The following is a 15,424-nucleotide window of genomic DNA, read 5'->3' as shown; positions in this document are numbered from 1 at the left end:
GATACTTCAAATAATTCCTATGTCGTTTTGATATTTTTTTCAAACACATACCCACGTGATATCCCACTGTCCGTTGATCTGATCAATTATTCAGACATATTACCGAGGATGATGTCCAGAGCTCGAATTTCGTTCCCGGTGGTAATTGTTATCTGGGAAGAACGCGCATCTCCGGTAAGTATTCTTGTCCTTCATTGACCAAAAAATACGGTCAAAACAACTTGTTTACTAGTGTCCGTTTACGATATACCAAGCGTTGTTTGAATCATGCGTCATTTTCATTTTTATAACTCTGCTTCATATTTTCTCGCTTATTGAGCTATTGCGGATGTTCACTCGCTGTTCTCCCACTACAGCTGTGCGGAGAAGGGGTTCACCGAGAACCTATTGCGGCTGTTTTATTCGCTGCTCTCCCGCTACAGCTGTGAGGAGAGGGGGTTCACCGAGAACCTATTGCGTCTGTTCTACTCGCTGCTCTCCCGCTACAGCTGTGAGGAGAGGGGGGTTCATAGATAACCGCGCTAACTTATATAATTGTTGCAAGCATCGGTTTTCAGCCACCAAAGAAGGACGTGTTTTAACATACTCTTGGGCGAGTGGGTTCGCGGTTTTCTTATTACCCTTTTCTATTTTTACGAACTTCTCGCGTATAGAGACATATTCACATATACGCCTAGCGAGGAAAACATCTCGCGGCGAAGTCATCGAGTCGAATATAAGAAATGGGATGTTTTGACACGGCTCAGCGGAGTCTAATCGGGCGTTAAATGGAGTCCTGTCAGCCCGAACAGCGACGTATGAAAAACTAGCGCATCCGTCATCGGCGTTAAGTACCGTTACGTTACGTTCGGTTGTGTATATCATTTTGTATACGTCATATATACGTATATCAACGTATTGTAGGCCATGTACGTACGTACGTTGGCCGTACGGCCGTGAGAAAAGTTTCAGACCGCTACGAAAGATAGATTTAATGGGGAACCCGCAGCGACGGCGACCAGATGACGTGACGAGCTATAGGTGGTTCGTTGTTTGAATTATTTGGACTCCCGTATCCATTATTGATCTTAAAACAGGGATTGACTCCTGTTATTTATTTTATTGGTAGATTTCGTTTGATTTTCTGTTTCGGTGTCCCTTACAAACCATAGCACAGCAACTACCAAATATACGATATTTTCATTTTTCTACTCGGGTATCGGTGTAGTTTATGAGATAATTTCATTCGAATTTAATTGAAATATAGACGCAATCGAACAACACGGACGAGCGGTGGATGTACTAGCGACACCTGGTGGATCCTCGCCTGCCATACGTGGTATCTCTATCGCCACTGCAGTGGTGCGGGTAGCCCATCGCGTCTCTTTTCTTCGATCAAGCGATATGCTTGCACCTTCAGTTCAAGCACCTCTAGAAGTTGTTTGGGAAGAAGACATTCCACGAATGAGGTTGCCGTCGATCGCGCGCGCGTTTTTCGACGTTGATATATTCGTGCTCTTAAACGTAAACCAGTCATCAGCGATCATTCACCGCAGTGACACCGCATCTAATGCTTAGTAATACTAGTTTTGATAGGTTTTTTGATACAGCGTTGTCTGTTATCAACCTTGAAAGGTATTAGCTTAAATTGTGTGACCTTATCTTGTCGTTTGGTCCAGTTTTATTTTCATTTTGTTGCCTAGTATTACCAATAGTTGTAAGTCCGGTATTCAGGACAAATCCGCGATGAACTTATTTGCTACTCAAAATCTCTTCATTATTTCAAGATATTGAGACTGCTAAAATCATAAATGTCGCAATGAATGTTTGAATACAAAATTTTAAAGAAAAAGCTTATAGAATTATTTAATGATACTGGTCAATTTCCGATAATCCTCGATTAAATTTACTTTCCTTTGCAATGGCCCCTCGATTAGATTTATTTTCCTTTGCAATGGCCCCGCCGTTGCTTATTTCAAAATTTTAAATACTCGTTTTAACGGCTTTTAACCGTTCGTTTAAGTTTGAAAACGAAGTTTAAAAGAAAATAATTTGTAAATTCTTGAAACAGTAAATCATGCGAACGTACCGTAGTTCTGCGTTCTATCGGCAGGTGTCGTTGTTGCAAAAGGTGGCGCTGATGTATAGCCTAACTGGCGGCTGGTGGTCTGTATTCCAGAGGCCATGTCCGTTACTCCCCCACACGACAATCGCGCGAACTAACGCAAAAAAAGAAAGAAAACAAAAATTGAACTAGAATCGCGCATACGACTGTGTCAACGAGGTACCGTTGGCACACACCAGATGGCGCAAAGTACATACAGTTTTCGATAACTTTTGGAGTTTTACGCTCTCGAATGCAAATGCAGAAAAAAATCATCGAATAGATATAAAGTTGACGTTCTAGTTCATTGTAGATTGGATGGATTTCATTAAAAATTGATTCACTGATGACAGAAGATTCAAGTTCAACTGAAATGTAGAATGTATTGAAGCGCCTTAACTGGGGTTCGAATCCCTGCCAAAGAGGAACGCGACAGAGTCTCACAAAGCCATCAGGTTCGAATCCCGTATCTAAAAGAGGTTTTAGCGGTACGCTCAGGCCACACCCCTTTCAAACGGGGTTTGTGGAAAACCCATTGGGAAAGTGTAAAAAATATAATAGGAAAAATCACCTTCTTTAATAACGTGAATTCAGATACAAGAAATGCTATCTCAAAGCGACAATATTCCGATATCTTATTATTCTAATTATGAATTTTCTAGACCTAATACCGCCTGCTATACGATACAGCCCGGCACATGTTAAAATGCTATATCCGCGTGTGCTAGAGAATCTCGCTATACAGAGATTCAGATATGATGACACGGCGAGGGAAAATTTTTGAATATCTGTATTTCGAAAACGCTGTCGTTTGTGGCGAATGCGTGAACGAACCGGGGATTAACGAGGATTAGCGGCGTTAGTTGGCGGCGTAATCCGTCGCGCGGGTGGATAATAAAACAAAAGAGATTAACGCGGATTAACGACGGATTAATAAGTCGTCGATGAGACGACGAAAGGAATAGTCATACGTGTACGGTATGGCAGTGAGTCAGATATGTTCAACTACGTTTGAGTCAAAATTTGACTCAAAAGTCCAAAATACGACTCAAGGTCATCATATTCATGTAAAAGGACAAAAATGATCTAACTCATAGATTGCAAAAGAAAAACCATCTGATCCAGCTCCTCCTTTTAACTGATAGCGGAGCTTAATTGGCAGGCCTTTGAGGTAGTCGAAATGTTGCTTGTTTTATATCTTGCTCAACGTTAGATCTTTGGTTCGCGAGACAAACCATATTGGATTGTTCGTGTCACCTAGCGACGGTTCAGATATTCAAGTGGCGCCATCTGGAGGGCAAGGTGGTGAACAGTTGGTCGGTTCCCAGTTGGTGATATCTGACAGGCGCGACTGCTGGATCCTCGCTTGCCAAAAGTAGAATTATCTATGGTCGCAGTATGTTGATGTCCTACGATATACTAGTGACACCTGGTGGATCCCTGCTTGCCAAAAGTTAAATATACTGTTGCCGCAGTTGTTGATGTCCGACTGCTCACTAGCGACACCTTTTGGATCCATCGTTGCAACAAGTGACTGAAATCCTTTTGCACGCTTGCGATCCTAGCGTATCGTGACTTGCCAAGAAAAAAGTCCACGCGTGAAAGCATTTTCATCCGTGATTTGCCCCGGCGCTACCGACTGACTGACTACTTACGCACTTGTTTATTAATCAGCTTTCGCGCGGGAAATAGTCCCCGCGGCGAATTAGATTAGGTGTATTAATCCGCCGCGGTTCGTTAAACACAGCGCGCCGGTGAGAGTAATTCTTAGTTATTTTTTTTCCGCTGATTTCTGTAATTTCTACTCGCGCTGTTCTGATGGATTGAACGACTTTCCCCGTGCGCGCGTACCCCTTAGCGTTTTTACATATGTACGGATCCAGCATTCGATGATGGCGTTAACGAATTCGTGAATGCTACGTTGAAAACCAAGCCGTGAGTAGCGGTGTAACCACTGGTGGGCTACTTTTATTGGTAAACTGGTTTGCACTATTGCTTTCTACGTTCTAGACCCGGGTTCTATCTACGGTGAATGCGCTTAATTTCACCGTCGCTTCGAAATTTATAGTGATACGCATATATATGGCGAGCTGTATAACTACCCTGGCTAAGTTAAGCCTAGTTCCATAGGTCTACAGGTCAGTACGCCTCTGATAAAATGTCTGGTGTTAGTGGCGATCAGTTTTTTGAAAGTAATTCCAATAAAAATGTCCAATATCTGGTGTTAGTGGACGATCAGTTTTTTTAAAGGAATTCTGATGAAGTGATCACTTTTTCAAAGTAATTCCGATAAAAATGTCCAATATCTGGTGTTATTGGACGATCAGTTTTTTAAAGTAATTCTGATGAAATGTCCAATATCTGGTGTTAGTGGACGATCAGTTTTTTAAAGTAATTCTGATAAAATGTCTTATGTCTGGTGTTAGCTGACGATCAGGTTTTGAAAGTACTTCTGATAGGTCTAGGGTCTGGTGTTGATAGACGATCAGTTTTTGAAAGTTATTTTGATGAAATCCCAAATGTCTAGCGTTAGTGGACGATCAGTTTTTGAAAATGATTCTGAAAAATTATCTCATGTCTGGAGTTTGTAGCTTAAACATAAATTTCCTTTTATCGTTATAGTGTCAATGTAGATTATCATGATGTATCATATCATCATAATCGTTATCGATATGATCATTATCGACCGAACTTCAATAACGGCGATATCTTTATACGCTCGCTCACGCGAACGCGGACGTCGAAAAAAACACCAACTTACGTCGTCGATTTCATTTCTCCGCAAAAACATTCGCGTCTTCGTCGACGTTAACTTCGTAGGGCGGACGATAAATCTTCGTTTGACGCTCGGGAATCGTTGCGTGTCGGCAGTCGTTCGGTTCGCATTAGCGCCGCCGCTCGAAACGCGCCGGCAACCGGATGTTGTTGAACGCGCGCGCCCATCCACTCGACGGATATAAAAGCGTTACTTCCGGTCGACGAGTGCGCGCGCGCGTGAGCCGGCGTTTAAACGAGCACCGGCCGGCTGCTCGCACGCGGCTCGTCGCAATGCCCGCGATAGATCGATCGCCTATCGTCACGCGTCGATGACGATATTCTTTAGGATGATCCGATTTAAACAGTTACAGGTCGAATCTCACTTCTAACTCTTTGTCAGATTAACGGTCCCCGGTTCGTGTATTTCATTCAGAGATTACTTACTTAATCAGTTCAATTCCCAATGGAATCACTTTCAGCCCGAGCTATAGCGCCACAAACCTATAAACTCAAAAGTCCGAGGTGAGATATGACTCCCGAGATTAATCATTGAAGATGAAAAAAATCCAATTAAGTATAGACTTAATTTCTTTTTTTTATAAAAGTGTCAGTTACCCTTCGATCTTAAAGTAGGGATTGAGCCTATCATTTATCTAATTAGTAACTTTAAACCATGACTCTGAAACTGGCTAATGGATCGATGTCTTTCAAAGCGATTTCAATTCAAAATGACGTAGTTATCAGCGCCAATAAATCGCGAAACCGGTTCTAGGTCGGCAATTCACTCTAATGCAAACTTAAATCCGTATGAACTTATTTCAAGTCAAAACGAATTCTCTTGGAATGTTGGTTAGTGACGATTTGGGAGGGATAAATGTGGCAGTGTCTCACGACGCCCGATTATCCCTGTATGGGGGGGGGGACGTAGCAGTGTCTCACGATACCATCAGGTACAAATCAGGAGCGTTCGTAAGAGTAATGCATAGTTAGCGTGACTCGGGCACCGGGTTCCAACACAACGCTGGATCGACATTTGACGACCCTTAATCAAATAAACTAATGTTCGATTATTAACGCCCGTCGAAGTATTAATTAGTTTGAGTTAGTTAATTATTCAGAGGACATGACTCCCGAGATCTAAGCTGTCTATAGTGTCCAGTGTTTTACCCTGGGCACACATGAAGCCTGGACCATTTGAAAGCGCGTCGATAAAATGTCTACGTCTGCTGTTTGTAGTTCATCTTCATGTAGAAATCTCTGAGGTGGAACCCCAAACACAGTTGACGTGTAGACGATCTTTTTTAGAAGTAGCGCTGATAAAATGTCTAATATCTGATGTGTGTAGTTCATTTTCAATTAAAAATGTCTCGGGTGAAGTTCTAAAGACACATCTGAAGTATGGGTGGTCAGTTTTTGAAAGCGCTCTAATAAAAATTCTAATATCTGATGTTTGTAGTTCATTTTCCATAAAAAATGTCTCAGGTGTATTTCTGAACACAGGTAAAGTGTGGACGATCAGTTTTTAAAATGCGCTGATTAAAAATGTCCAATGTATGGTTTTTGTTGTCCATTGTCACTTACAAATGTCGCAGCTAACGTTCTGAACAGGCTGGCCGGGCGATATTGAAGTAAAACAGAAAATTTGTGATCGAGTATCATAAGTCTACGGCGTAGGTGGGCTACTGGAGAGTATCGAAACGACCGCGGGCGGGTCGGGGCAGCGTTCGATACCCGCGCACGACCCGCCCTCGACGCGTTACGGCGTTACGCGTTACGTCATTAATCATGTAACGCCGTGTCGGGTAATAATTAACGCACGACGACGTACGCACGAACGTCGATATAACGCCGAGATTGTTCGACGTTATAGCGTGACGTGTTATTTATTCATCGGCGTTTTAACATGTAGATCCCCGAAAAGCGTGCGCCAACGCGTGCGCTCCGTCGGCACGCTTACGTACATACTAGTCGAGCGCGCTCGGTGTACCTAATCAGCGCTATATAGAAAAGCGCGAATACCGTGGATTCGAAATATCTCTGAAGATTCGCCTGGGAATTAGAGGCGGTGAAAGAATATTCTCAGACGGTTCGGTTTAAAAGAAAGCAACAACTTTTATAATTTAGTTTCATCCGTCATATAATAGTAAATGACCTTTTATCAATCAACTACATGTCTATACATGTTTATTTTGCTTCAAACAAAGCTCGTCGTTTTCCATTTCTCACGAAGCGGGAATATCATAAAAACGTTTATAATTTATAACCTATCGATATCGCTTGGGTAAAATAATGATAACTCTCGATATTCTTGATAATTCTCGATAACTTCGACGATTCAGAAAAATTATGATTAGTTACTAATGACGACCTTCTCATTCTCAATAACATCAACGATTCAGGAAAATTATGATTAGTTACTAATGACGACCTTCTCATTCTTGATAACTTCAACGATTCATTAAAATTATGATTAGTTACTAATGGCGACCTTTCCAATAACTTAATCAACAATTCAGTAAAATTATGATCAGTTACTAATGACGACCTTTTCATTCTTAATAAATTCATCAGTAAAGTTATGGTTGTATTCTAACGACGACTTACTGATTATCGTTAACTTCCGCGATATAGCAAAATTATGATTAGTTTCTAAAGACGACCTTCTCATTCTTAATAACTTCAACGATTCAGTAAAATTATGATTAGTCACTAAAAGGACCTTTTCATTTTAAAAAATTCATGATTCTGTAAAATTATGATTAAAATTTGTTTTTGCGGACACTCATGTTGGTTATGACTTAAATTTTACAATTCATACCGCCGACTCACCTTTGACAGAATGACGACAAGCGCTAAAAGCAAAGCTAGGAACGACGAACGGTTTGACGCCATATTTCGTTAGAATTTTCCGCGCAAAAAGTTCCGACTTCAAGAATATTCAACTCTATAACTGCTGACTGTTCCTCTTAAAAAAAATAGTTTAGTGGACCCGCCGTCGAAGTTTCGAATTTCGCGAATTGTCCAAGTTGTTCGAAATATTACCGACTTAGCTTTCCGTACTATTTTTTTTTAGAAATATAGAATCAGTTTAAAATGATTAGTCTACTCGCATAAACTAGATCAACATTCGCGTTTTTCGAGCACGGCTTTGCAAATCTATACCGAGCTATATTACGAGTCCGGCTAGATACCTAATTGCCGATGACTATTTCAACCGAATTTCGCCAACTTTCCCTAAATAAGCGAAGAGTCGCTTTTATTTTCTTTTCGCACCTTAAAGTCTAGAACTACTTAAGATCAATCGTAGAAATATAGTTTCAAAAAATTGCAACTACTACTGTACCAACGTCCGCTTTGTGCCGAGAATTTGGAACTTTCGAAATCCGAATTGTTATTATTCCTTTAAAGCGTTGTCTTAATTTCTCGTTGGCGGCGATCAACGGCGATCGGAAACTTCGAGACGAGCGATCGAATGACGTTGAGATTGACGTGTCGCATCGATTTATCCTCGATAACGACGCGTCTGTGTGATTATCGATGGCGACTTGGACTCGTTCGCCGCGGTTGGACGATACACGCCCAACAGGTAGAAATTATCACGCCGTGTCGAGTAGAATGTCTGTCGTTATTTCATTTCGGCCGAAAAAATTGATAATAATAATTTAATAATAATAATAATAATAATTAGTAATAGTAATAGTAATAGTAATAGTAATAGTAATAGTAATAGTAATAGTAATAGTAATAGTAATAGTAATAGTAATAGTAATAGTAATAGTAATAGTAATAGTAATAGTAATAGTAATAGTAATAGTAATAGTAATAGTAATAGTAATAGTAATAGTAATAGTAATAGTAATAGTAATAGTAATAGTAATAGTAATAGTAATAGTAATAGTAATAGTAATAGTAATAGTAATAGTAATAGTAATAGTAATAGTAATAGTAATAGTAATAGTAATAGTAATAGTAATAGTAATAGTAATAGTAATAGTAATAGTAATAGTAATAGTAATAGTAATAGTAATAGTAATAGTAATAGTAATAGTAATAGTAATAGTAATAGTAATAGTAATAGTAATAGTAATAGTAATAGTAATAGTAATAGTAATAGTAATAGTAATAGCAGTCATAATTTTCTATTTCTTTTATAGCGCAGTCCTATAAAATAATCACTGCACTTTACAATGTTAACAATAACATTAAGAAAATACAGAAATATTATTTGTAATCACTTATAATGAGATCATGGGTGAAAATGATATGTTTTAAGATTTGATTCAAAAGATTCGAGTGCGAGACTAGATTTAACTCGATCAGGAATTGCACTCCAAAGACTCGGACCAGCAATCTTAATAGCCCTTTCGCCAAAATTGCGGTTCGATGTTGGCTTGAGAAACAAATAACGGACCTGTTCTTCGAATGAAATGAGTTCATTGTGTTTCTTAGACCATTAGCGGGTGTTTGTGTATTAGAGAAAACCCCACGATTTCTGAGATGAACTATAAGAAAGTAGTTTAATCAGATGTTGCCACACGATTTTGTAAAAACCTCGTACGAATAATCGCTGAGTCGAAATGTCAAATAATGTTCCAGTTTTTCTTGTTCATGGTTCGCGGGACAAATGCGAATAAAGATTCTAGCTTTCGGAAGGCGTTTTTATTCGAAATTTCTATAGAACGCGTCGGCGCCATTCGAAGATATATTAGATAAAATACGCCGCGGGTTCAAGGAGGAACCGATTTTTTTTGTGTGCGCGTGTATAACGAGACGAATGATTTCTATCTTGATTCGAATCCGCTTAGCGAATTAAGCGCATTGAAAACATTGTTATCGGAAAAGTCGCGAAAGACGCGGAGCTCCGACCGAACAATAGGTCGACACTATACTTCGTTATAATCAGTTACTCCCGCTATTACTATCTATAGCTGTAAGTAGTTTGTTGTATTATCGCGTTATTTTCTGTCGATTCTTTCACCTTTTATCGTTGATTACGTTACCTCGATGACGATGAACTTAACTTCGAACTTTAAGATTTAATATTCTGTGGTAGGTACAATGTCGTTTCGGTATGCTTATTGATATGACAATGCAATTCAGTTCACTCTATCACGCCTTGAAAATAGAACGGATGAAACTGGTTACATCTGATTCTCGGGTTGTTCGTTTAGCGTTAAAAGGCTTAAAGAGAATAGAATTGCACTTAGAAGTCAGCTTTGGCCTACATCACGGTAAGGTGACAAGTAACTTAAAAGTACTTTAATGTAAACCAGTGTTTAAATACCGCGGTACAGGGGTCAGTGACTGAAAGGTTGTTTAATGTAAACCAGTGTTTAAATACCGCGGTACAGGGGTCAGTTACTGAAAGGTTGTTTACTGTAAACCAGTGTTTGAATACCGCGGTACAGGGGTCAGTTACTGAAAGGTTGTTTGATGTAAACCAGTGTTTAAATACCGCGGTGCAGAGGTCAGTTACTGAAAGGTTGTTAAATGTAAACCAGTGTTTATATACCGCGGTACAGGGGTCAGTTACTGAAAGGTTGTTTTATGTAAACCAGTGTTTAAATACCGCGGTACAGGGGTCAATTACTGAAAGGTTGTTTAATGTAAACCAGTGTTTAATACCGCGGTACAGAGGTCAGTTACTGAAAGGCTGTTTAGTGTAAACCAGTGTTTAAATACCGCGGTACAGGCGTCAGTTACTGAAAGGTTGTTTAATGTAAACCAGTGTTTAATACCGCGGTACAGGGGTCAGTTACTGAAATTTGTTTAATGTAAACCAGTGTTTAATACCGCGGTACAGGGGTCAGTTACTGAAATTTGTTTAATGTAAACCAGTGTTTAAATACCACGGTACAGGGGTCAGTTACTGAAAGGTTGTTTAATGTAAACCAGTGTTTGAATACCGCGGTACAGGCGTCAAATGTAAAACATGTTTAGATTTCGCGACAAAGCGTCCGTCATAGCTTTTCAAAAGTTTTACCGACGTAAGCAAAACCTTTTCAAACTCAACAAGCTTTAATCGAATTTATTTCTTTATCCTTTTTCATTCTTTTCTACTTTCTCCGACAACAATGAATATCGTCGCCGTCTTTAAACGGCGTTCTAATACTCGAAACACGATAATCCGAAGCCGTACGAGAGACGCGCGGAGGAGTGTGACGTCGAATTGACCGTAAAAATATTCATCTCGTCGTGTCGAATTCTCGCTAATTGATATTAATCGATTATTCGATTTGTAAGGATAGTCATTTCTACGTCACTCGTCGACGGATTAATACTGTCTGATTTATTCTAACTGAAAAAAAAAGATAAGATATATGGCGGCTCCCTAATCTCGGCCAGCAAATTTTGCAAGTGCCCAAGTTAGGTACGTACGTGTGTCGGATAGGGAGAGGGATGGTGTAAACATGCTAAATGGGTAACCTAAACAAGTTACGTATATACTTTACATTGGAGAGCGTATCTGGGGTGTGCCTTAAAGCCGCGATCACACGGAGACGATTTGGCGCACGGGCCAAATTGGCACGGATCAGGCTCGAGCCAAATTTGCGTCGTGCCTAATTAGAGAGCGCGTTTACGCGCAAACCACTCGCTCGATACTCAACAATGCTCGGACAAAGCGAAGTGGGTCATTTCCGGTACCAGTCGCAATGAGGGCTCTACGTTCGACTGTGGCAATCTAATATTCCACTTGTGGCAAGCGAGGATGCAGTGAGGATTCGCTAGCGTGCCCTCAGACTGCAACTCCCGGATTCTTCTCATATTCAATTAAAGTCTATCCAAAATTTCTCTGTGAATGGTGATTAGTAAAAAACACCTCACATATGAACCTTAAGATCATCTGAGTTTATCAAGAGCAGTGATTTGCCTAATTTCTGATGAGGGAGGCTTAAAAATCTAGATGAAAGTTCATCGAAAATGAACTAGATTTTGACTAGGTTGTCGCACTGTTACGCACGCCATCTAGCGGGATAGCTGGTGGCACGAAGTCCTTATTGAAACGCAATCACTTGTCCCGCGCTAAAATTCGGCTCGGGCCTGGGCCGACGTTTTTGGTCGGGCCTAATTCGGCCTGTTCGGCCCGAGCCCATTTGGCGACCGTGTGAACAGTGTTGTGCCGGGCCACAAAACGCTCGTACGATCGCGGCTTATGCGTCAATTATTGCAAATGCGAACAAAACGTTTCCGTTCTAAGTTTTAAAAAAATAGATTCAAACCGCAGGCGACCGTTGTGAATAGTTCCGTGAAAAAATCGGTTTCGGTTATCGCGAGGTACTTACCTTAGAGGAGGGGGGGGGTGTATGGTCAGGAAATTTCGTACAAAGGTGGCGGTACGGGGAAAATTCGAAGATTTTGAGGTGCGTACTTTCCGAACGCTTCGATGCGTCGGTAAAAAAAACCTAGTAAACGGTCTTGATTTCGTTCCGACTCGGTTAAGTTCTAGTTTCCTGTGTGGTTTGATGTTTCCTTCGATTTCGTGATCGTCGTCGAATTGTTTATCGTCGACGAATTCTTTTTTTAAAATCCTAAAATAGGGTTTGTTCCCGTTATTTATTCATTCGGTTGGTATCAAATTTCGTTTGATTTTTCGATTGAGTGTCCCTTACAAACCCACCACACCTGCCGGGAGCGAAACATGGGGTTTGATTTTGAAATCGGGAATCGAAGTACGACGAATTCTACCGTAGATATTAGTTTTTATCGTGGCATATACACAAACGTAGAAGTGAATGTCCGCGGTTTCTATACCCGCGCATCTTTTAAGATCGCGATGCAATCGACAATCGCTTTAGCGATGTCCGACTCGGGTCCAGTTCTTCGCCGCTGCTTGATCTCCAGTTGCGAACACAACGCTCGGCTCTGAATAATTCATAGAGCTCTGCCTCTCGTAAGCGGTCAACATCCCGGCGCTCGGCGCTCGCCAACGTCGTATCCCGTTTCAAAACTATGCGCATTATACATCGCGTATACGTCGAAAAGAAATCGGAACCTTAATGTAGACCAGCGCAAGAAAAACGCGGAAACCGCGCTGGTGCGTTTTTTTTTTTCATTTTTGATCCGGCACCGAATTTCCAATTATGTACTTCGATTTAAAAATATTCTGTTAACCCGACCGCCGATCACGCAACTATATCTGTACTTCGATTTCCGATTTCAAAATCAAGCCCCCCGTTTCGCCCCCCGCAGGTTTGGTGGGTTTGTAAGGGACACTCAATCGAAAAATCAAACGAAATTTACCAACCAAATGAATAGATAACGAGGACAATCGCTATTTTAAGATCGAAACCGCGCTGGTGCGTTTTTAGTCGGCAAATTTTGCGATTATTTTCCAGTTTATTTTGTATATAGGCGTATAACGATTGAGAGAAGTGAGGGTGAAATTCAACGCGCGGTCTCTCCGGGTTCGAACCCGGGTCTCGTGCGGCTCGTCATATACGCGAAACGAAGCAAAAATAGAATTTATATATATGTTATGACAGTTTTTTTTTTTTTTAATCCGAATAACCTATCGTAAACAACCCTCTTTGTTTCAGGTGGATGTGGTTCATCGTAATATCTCGACACAGCAACGTTTGGTTAATTCGAGATTTTCAAAACTGATGTATTATTATTACTCTGTTTTCAGCGCCAGATATAAGACTTATCAGCACACTATCAAAAACTGACGGTCCCACACTTCACATGCGTTCAGTGCTTCACCTGAGACATTTTCAATTGAAAATGAACTGCAAACACCGGGCATCGGTGATTTCATCAACAGACTTTCAAAAACTGATCGCTGACGCATGTTTTCTTTCGCGTCTTTTCAGGTGTACGATGAAGGTATATTGAAGTTGAGTCTGAACTGCGCGCGTGCGGCCGCGCGATGCCGAGTAAAGCGTTTCGTCGAGCTATCGACTGCGCAAATACGTTCTTCCGACAAGGTAAGTCGTATAGTAAAAAAAATATGCTTTCATCAATTTTCTGAGCAATTGCCCGGTTAAAATATGGACTGAAATTCATTCCCGCAATTTCATTTCTATAAACAAAATTCGTCGGGAGAAAATTCAAAGGTCACTTGGTCGGAAAAAGGGGGTCGCGCAACATAAGACAATTTTTATCATCGACATTTAAATCGAAAAAAAACCTGAGAGTGTGTCCACACTTCAGATATGGTCAGTACTTAGCCCGAGACATGTTCGATTGAAAATGAACAACAAACACCAGACATTAGATATTCGATCAGCGCGATTACAAAAAAAGCTCATCGTCCTTACTTGTTCTGTATTGCGGTTTTTGGGGTATGAGGTGAATGCTTAATGAACTAGACGACAGCGAAAATAGAAGACATTAGCCCGACGAGGTTAGTCGGTTAGAAAACACACTAAATTCCACGTGCGAGGTCGTATTTCTAAACCGCTAGAATTCGATCGAATTGTCGCGCCCGTAATTTCCGTCCGCAGAAAACCGTGGCGCCATCTATCGGTACAAGTAAGAAGCTAGGCATCTCGGCGGCGTCGATGCGGTCGCCGTTCTATCGCTTCGAAGCTTCTTAACGAATCCGGTTGTTGTTCGGAAGAGTGAGGCCGTGTTACCATTTGAGAATGCGCTCGTTAAAACCAGTTTTCTACGTCGTGGTAATTTTATACGTCCTAAATGCAAAAACACCGCTGTAAATTACGTCGGTGTCCACCTACATAAACTAAACGCATCATTTCAGCTCCACCTTTTCCACACTATTTCGCTAAAAGTGAATAGGCAATTTTTTCGCCTCCGAAGAGGGGTTGTTACCAAAAAAACATGGTGTAAAATATACATTGGATCCTGTGACTCGACCGGAATTCACTCATACGTTTTCGCAATTTAGGAATAAAACTTCGGCTAATCAATACAGTCAAATTAAATGATCTTCTGAAAGTGATTAATCGTCCCGACTATCACTTACTCTTCAACGCTCAATACTTTCTCATTACGTCCCTGGCCTCTTCTCAAGATGCGGCGTCGATCTTACAGTCGTTTCTTTTTTCAAGAGATGCGATTATGCTTACCATCTTTGAAATGATAACTTGTACCGATGTAACAATTTAATTAAGCAAAATGAAATTCAAAAAATGTTTTGATCTTAAAGTACAATATTTTTGATCTTCTTGATTCTTATCATCTTTGAAATGATTACTTGTACTGATGTAACAATTTATTAAGCAAAATGAAATTTTGACCTTAAAGTACAATCTTTTTGATCTTCAACTACAATCTTAAGTAGATCTCGTAAGATTGACCCTATCATCTATTTAATTAGTAGAATTCATTTGATTTGACTTGATTGTTGTCCCTTACGAACCCGCTACACACCTGCCGGGAGCGAAACAGGGGGTTTGATTTTGAAATCGGAAATCGAAGTACAGATATAGTTGCGCGATCGACGGTCGAAATTACAGCATTTTTTGATTGAATCGAAGTTGATAGTTTGAAATTGTAAACTAAAATTTTGTTGACTGCCTAATTTAATACATCGAGATTTTGCGAGGAAACTATTTTATAAGGTTGAAGATCATTTCTGATATTTTCTACATTTTTGTTGTTCGTTTTCCGCGTGTGAAT

General features: G+C 40.4%; 1 long non-coding RNA gene across 1 annotated transcript in view; it reads left to right on the top strand.

Moving 5' to 3' along the window:
• LOC141913934 (uncharacterized) overlaps positions 1 to 13,718 on the top strand; it is an 81,300-nt gene extending 67,582 nt beyond the window's left edge. The window contains exon 3 of the long non-coding RNA XR_012620671.1: positions 13,654 to 13,718. This is a non-coding gene — a long non-coding RNA (uncharacterized LOC141913934). The remainder of the gene's footprint in view (positions 1 to 13,653) is intronic.
• The last annotated feature ends 1,706 nt before the right edge of the window (positions 13,719 to 15,424 follow it).

Source organism: Tubulanus polymorphus, chromosome 12 (assembly GCF_964204645.1).
Source record: "Tubulanus polymorphus chromosome 12, tnTubPoly1.2, whole genome shotgun sequence".
Taxonomy (NCBI): Eukaryota; Metazoa; Nemertea; class Palaeonemertea; order Tubulaniformes; family Tubulanidae; genus Tubulanus; species Tubulanus polymorphus.
The sequence above is the reverse complement of the archived record's forward strand: the minus strand, read 5'-3'. Positions and strand labels throughout refer to the sequence as shown.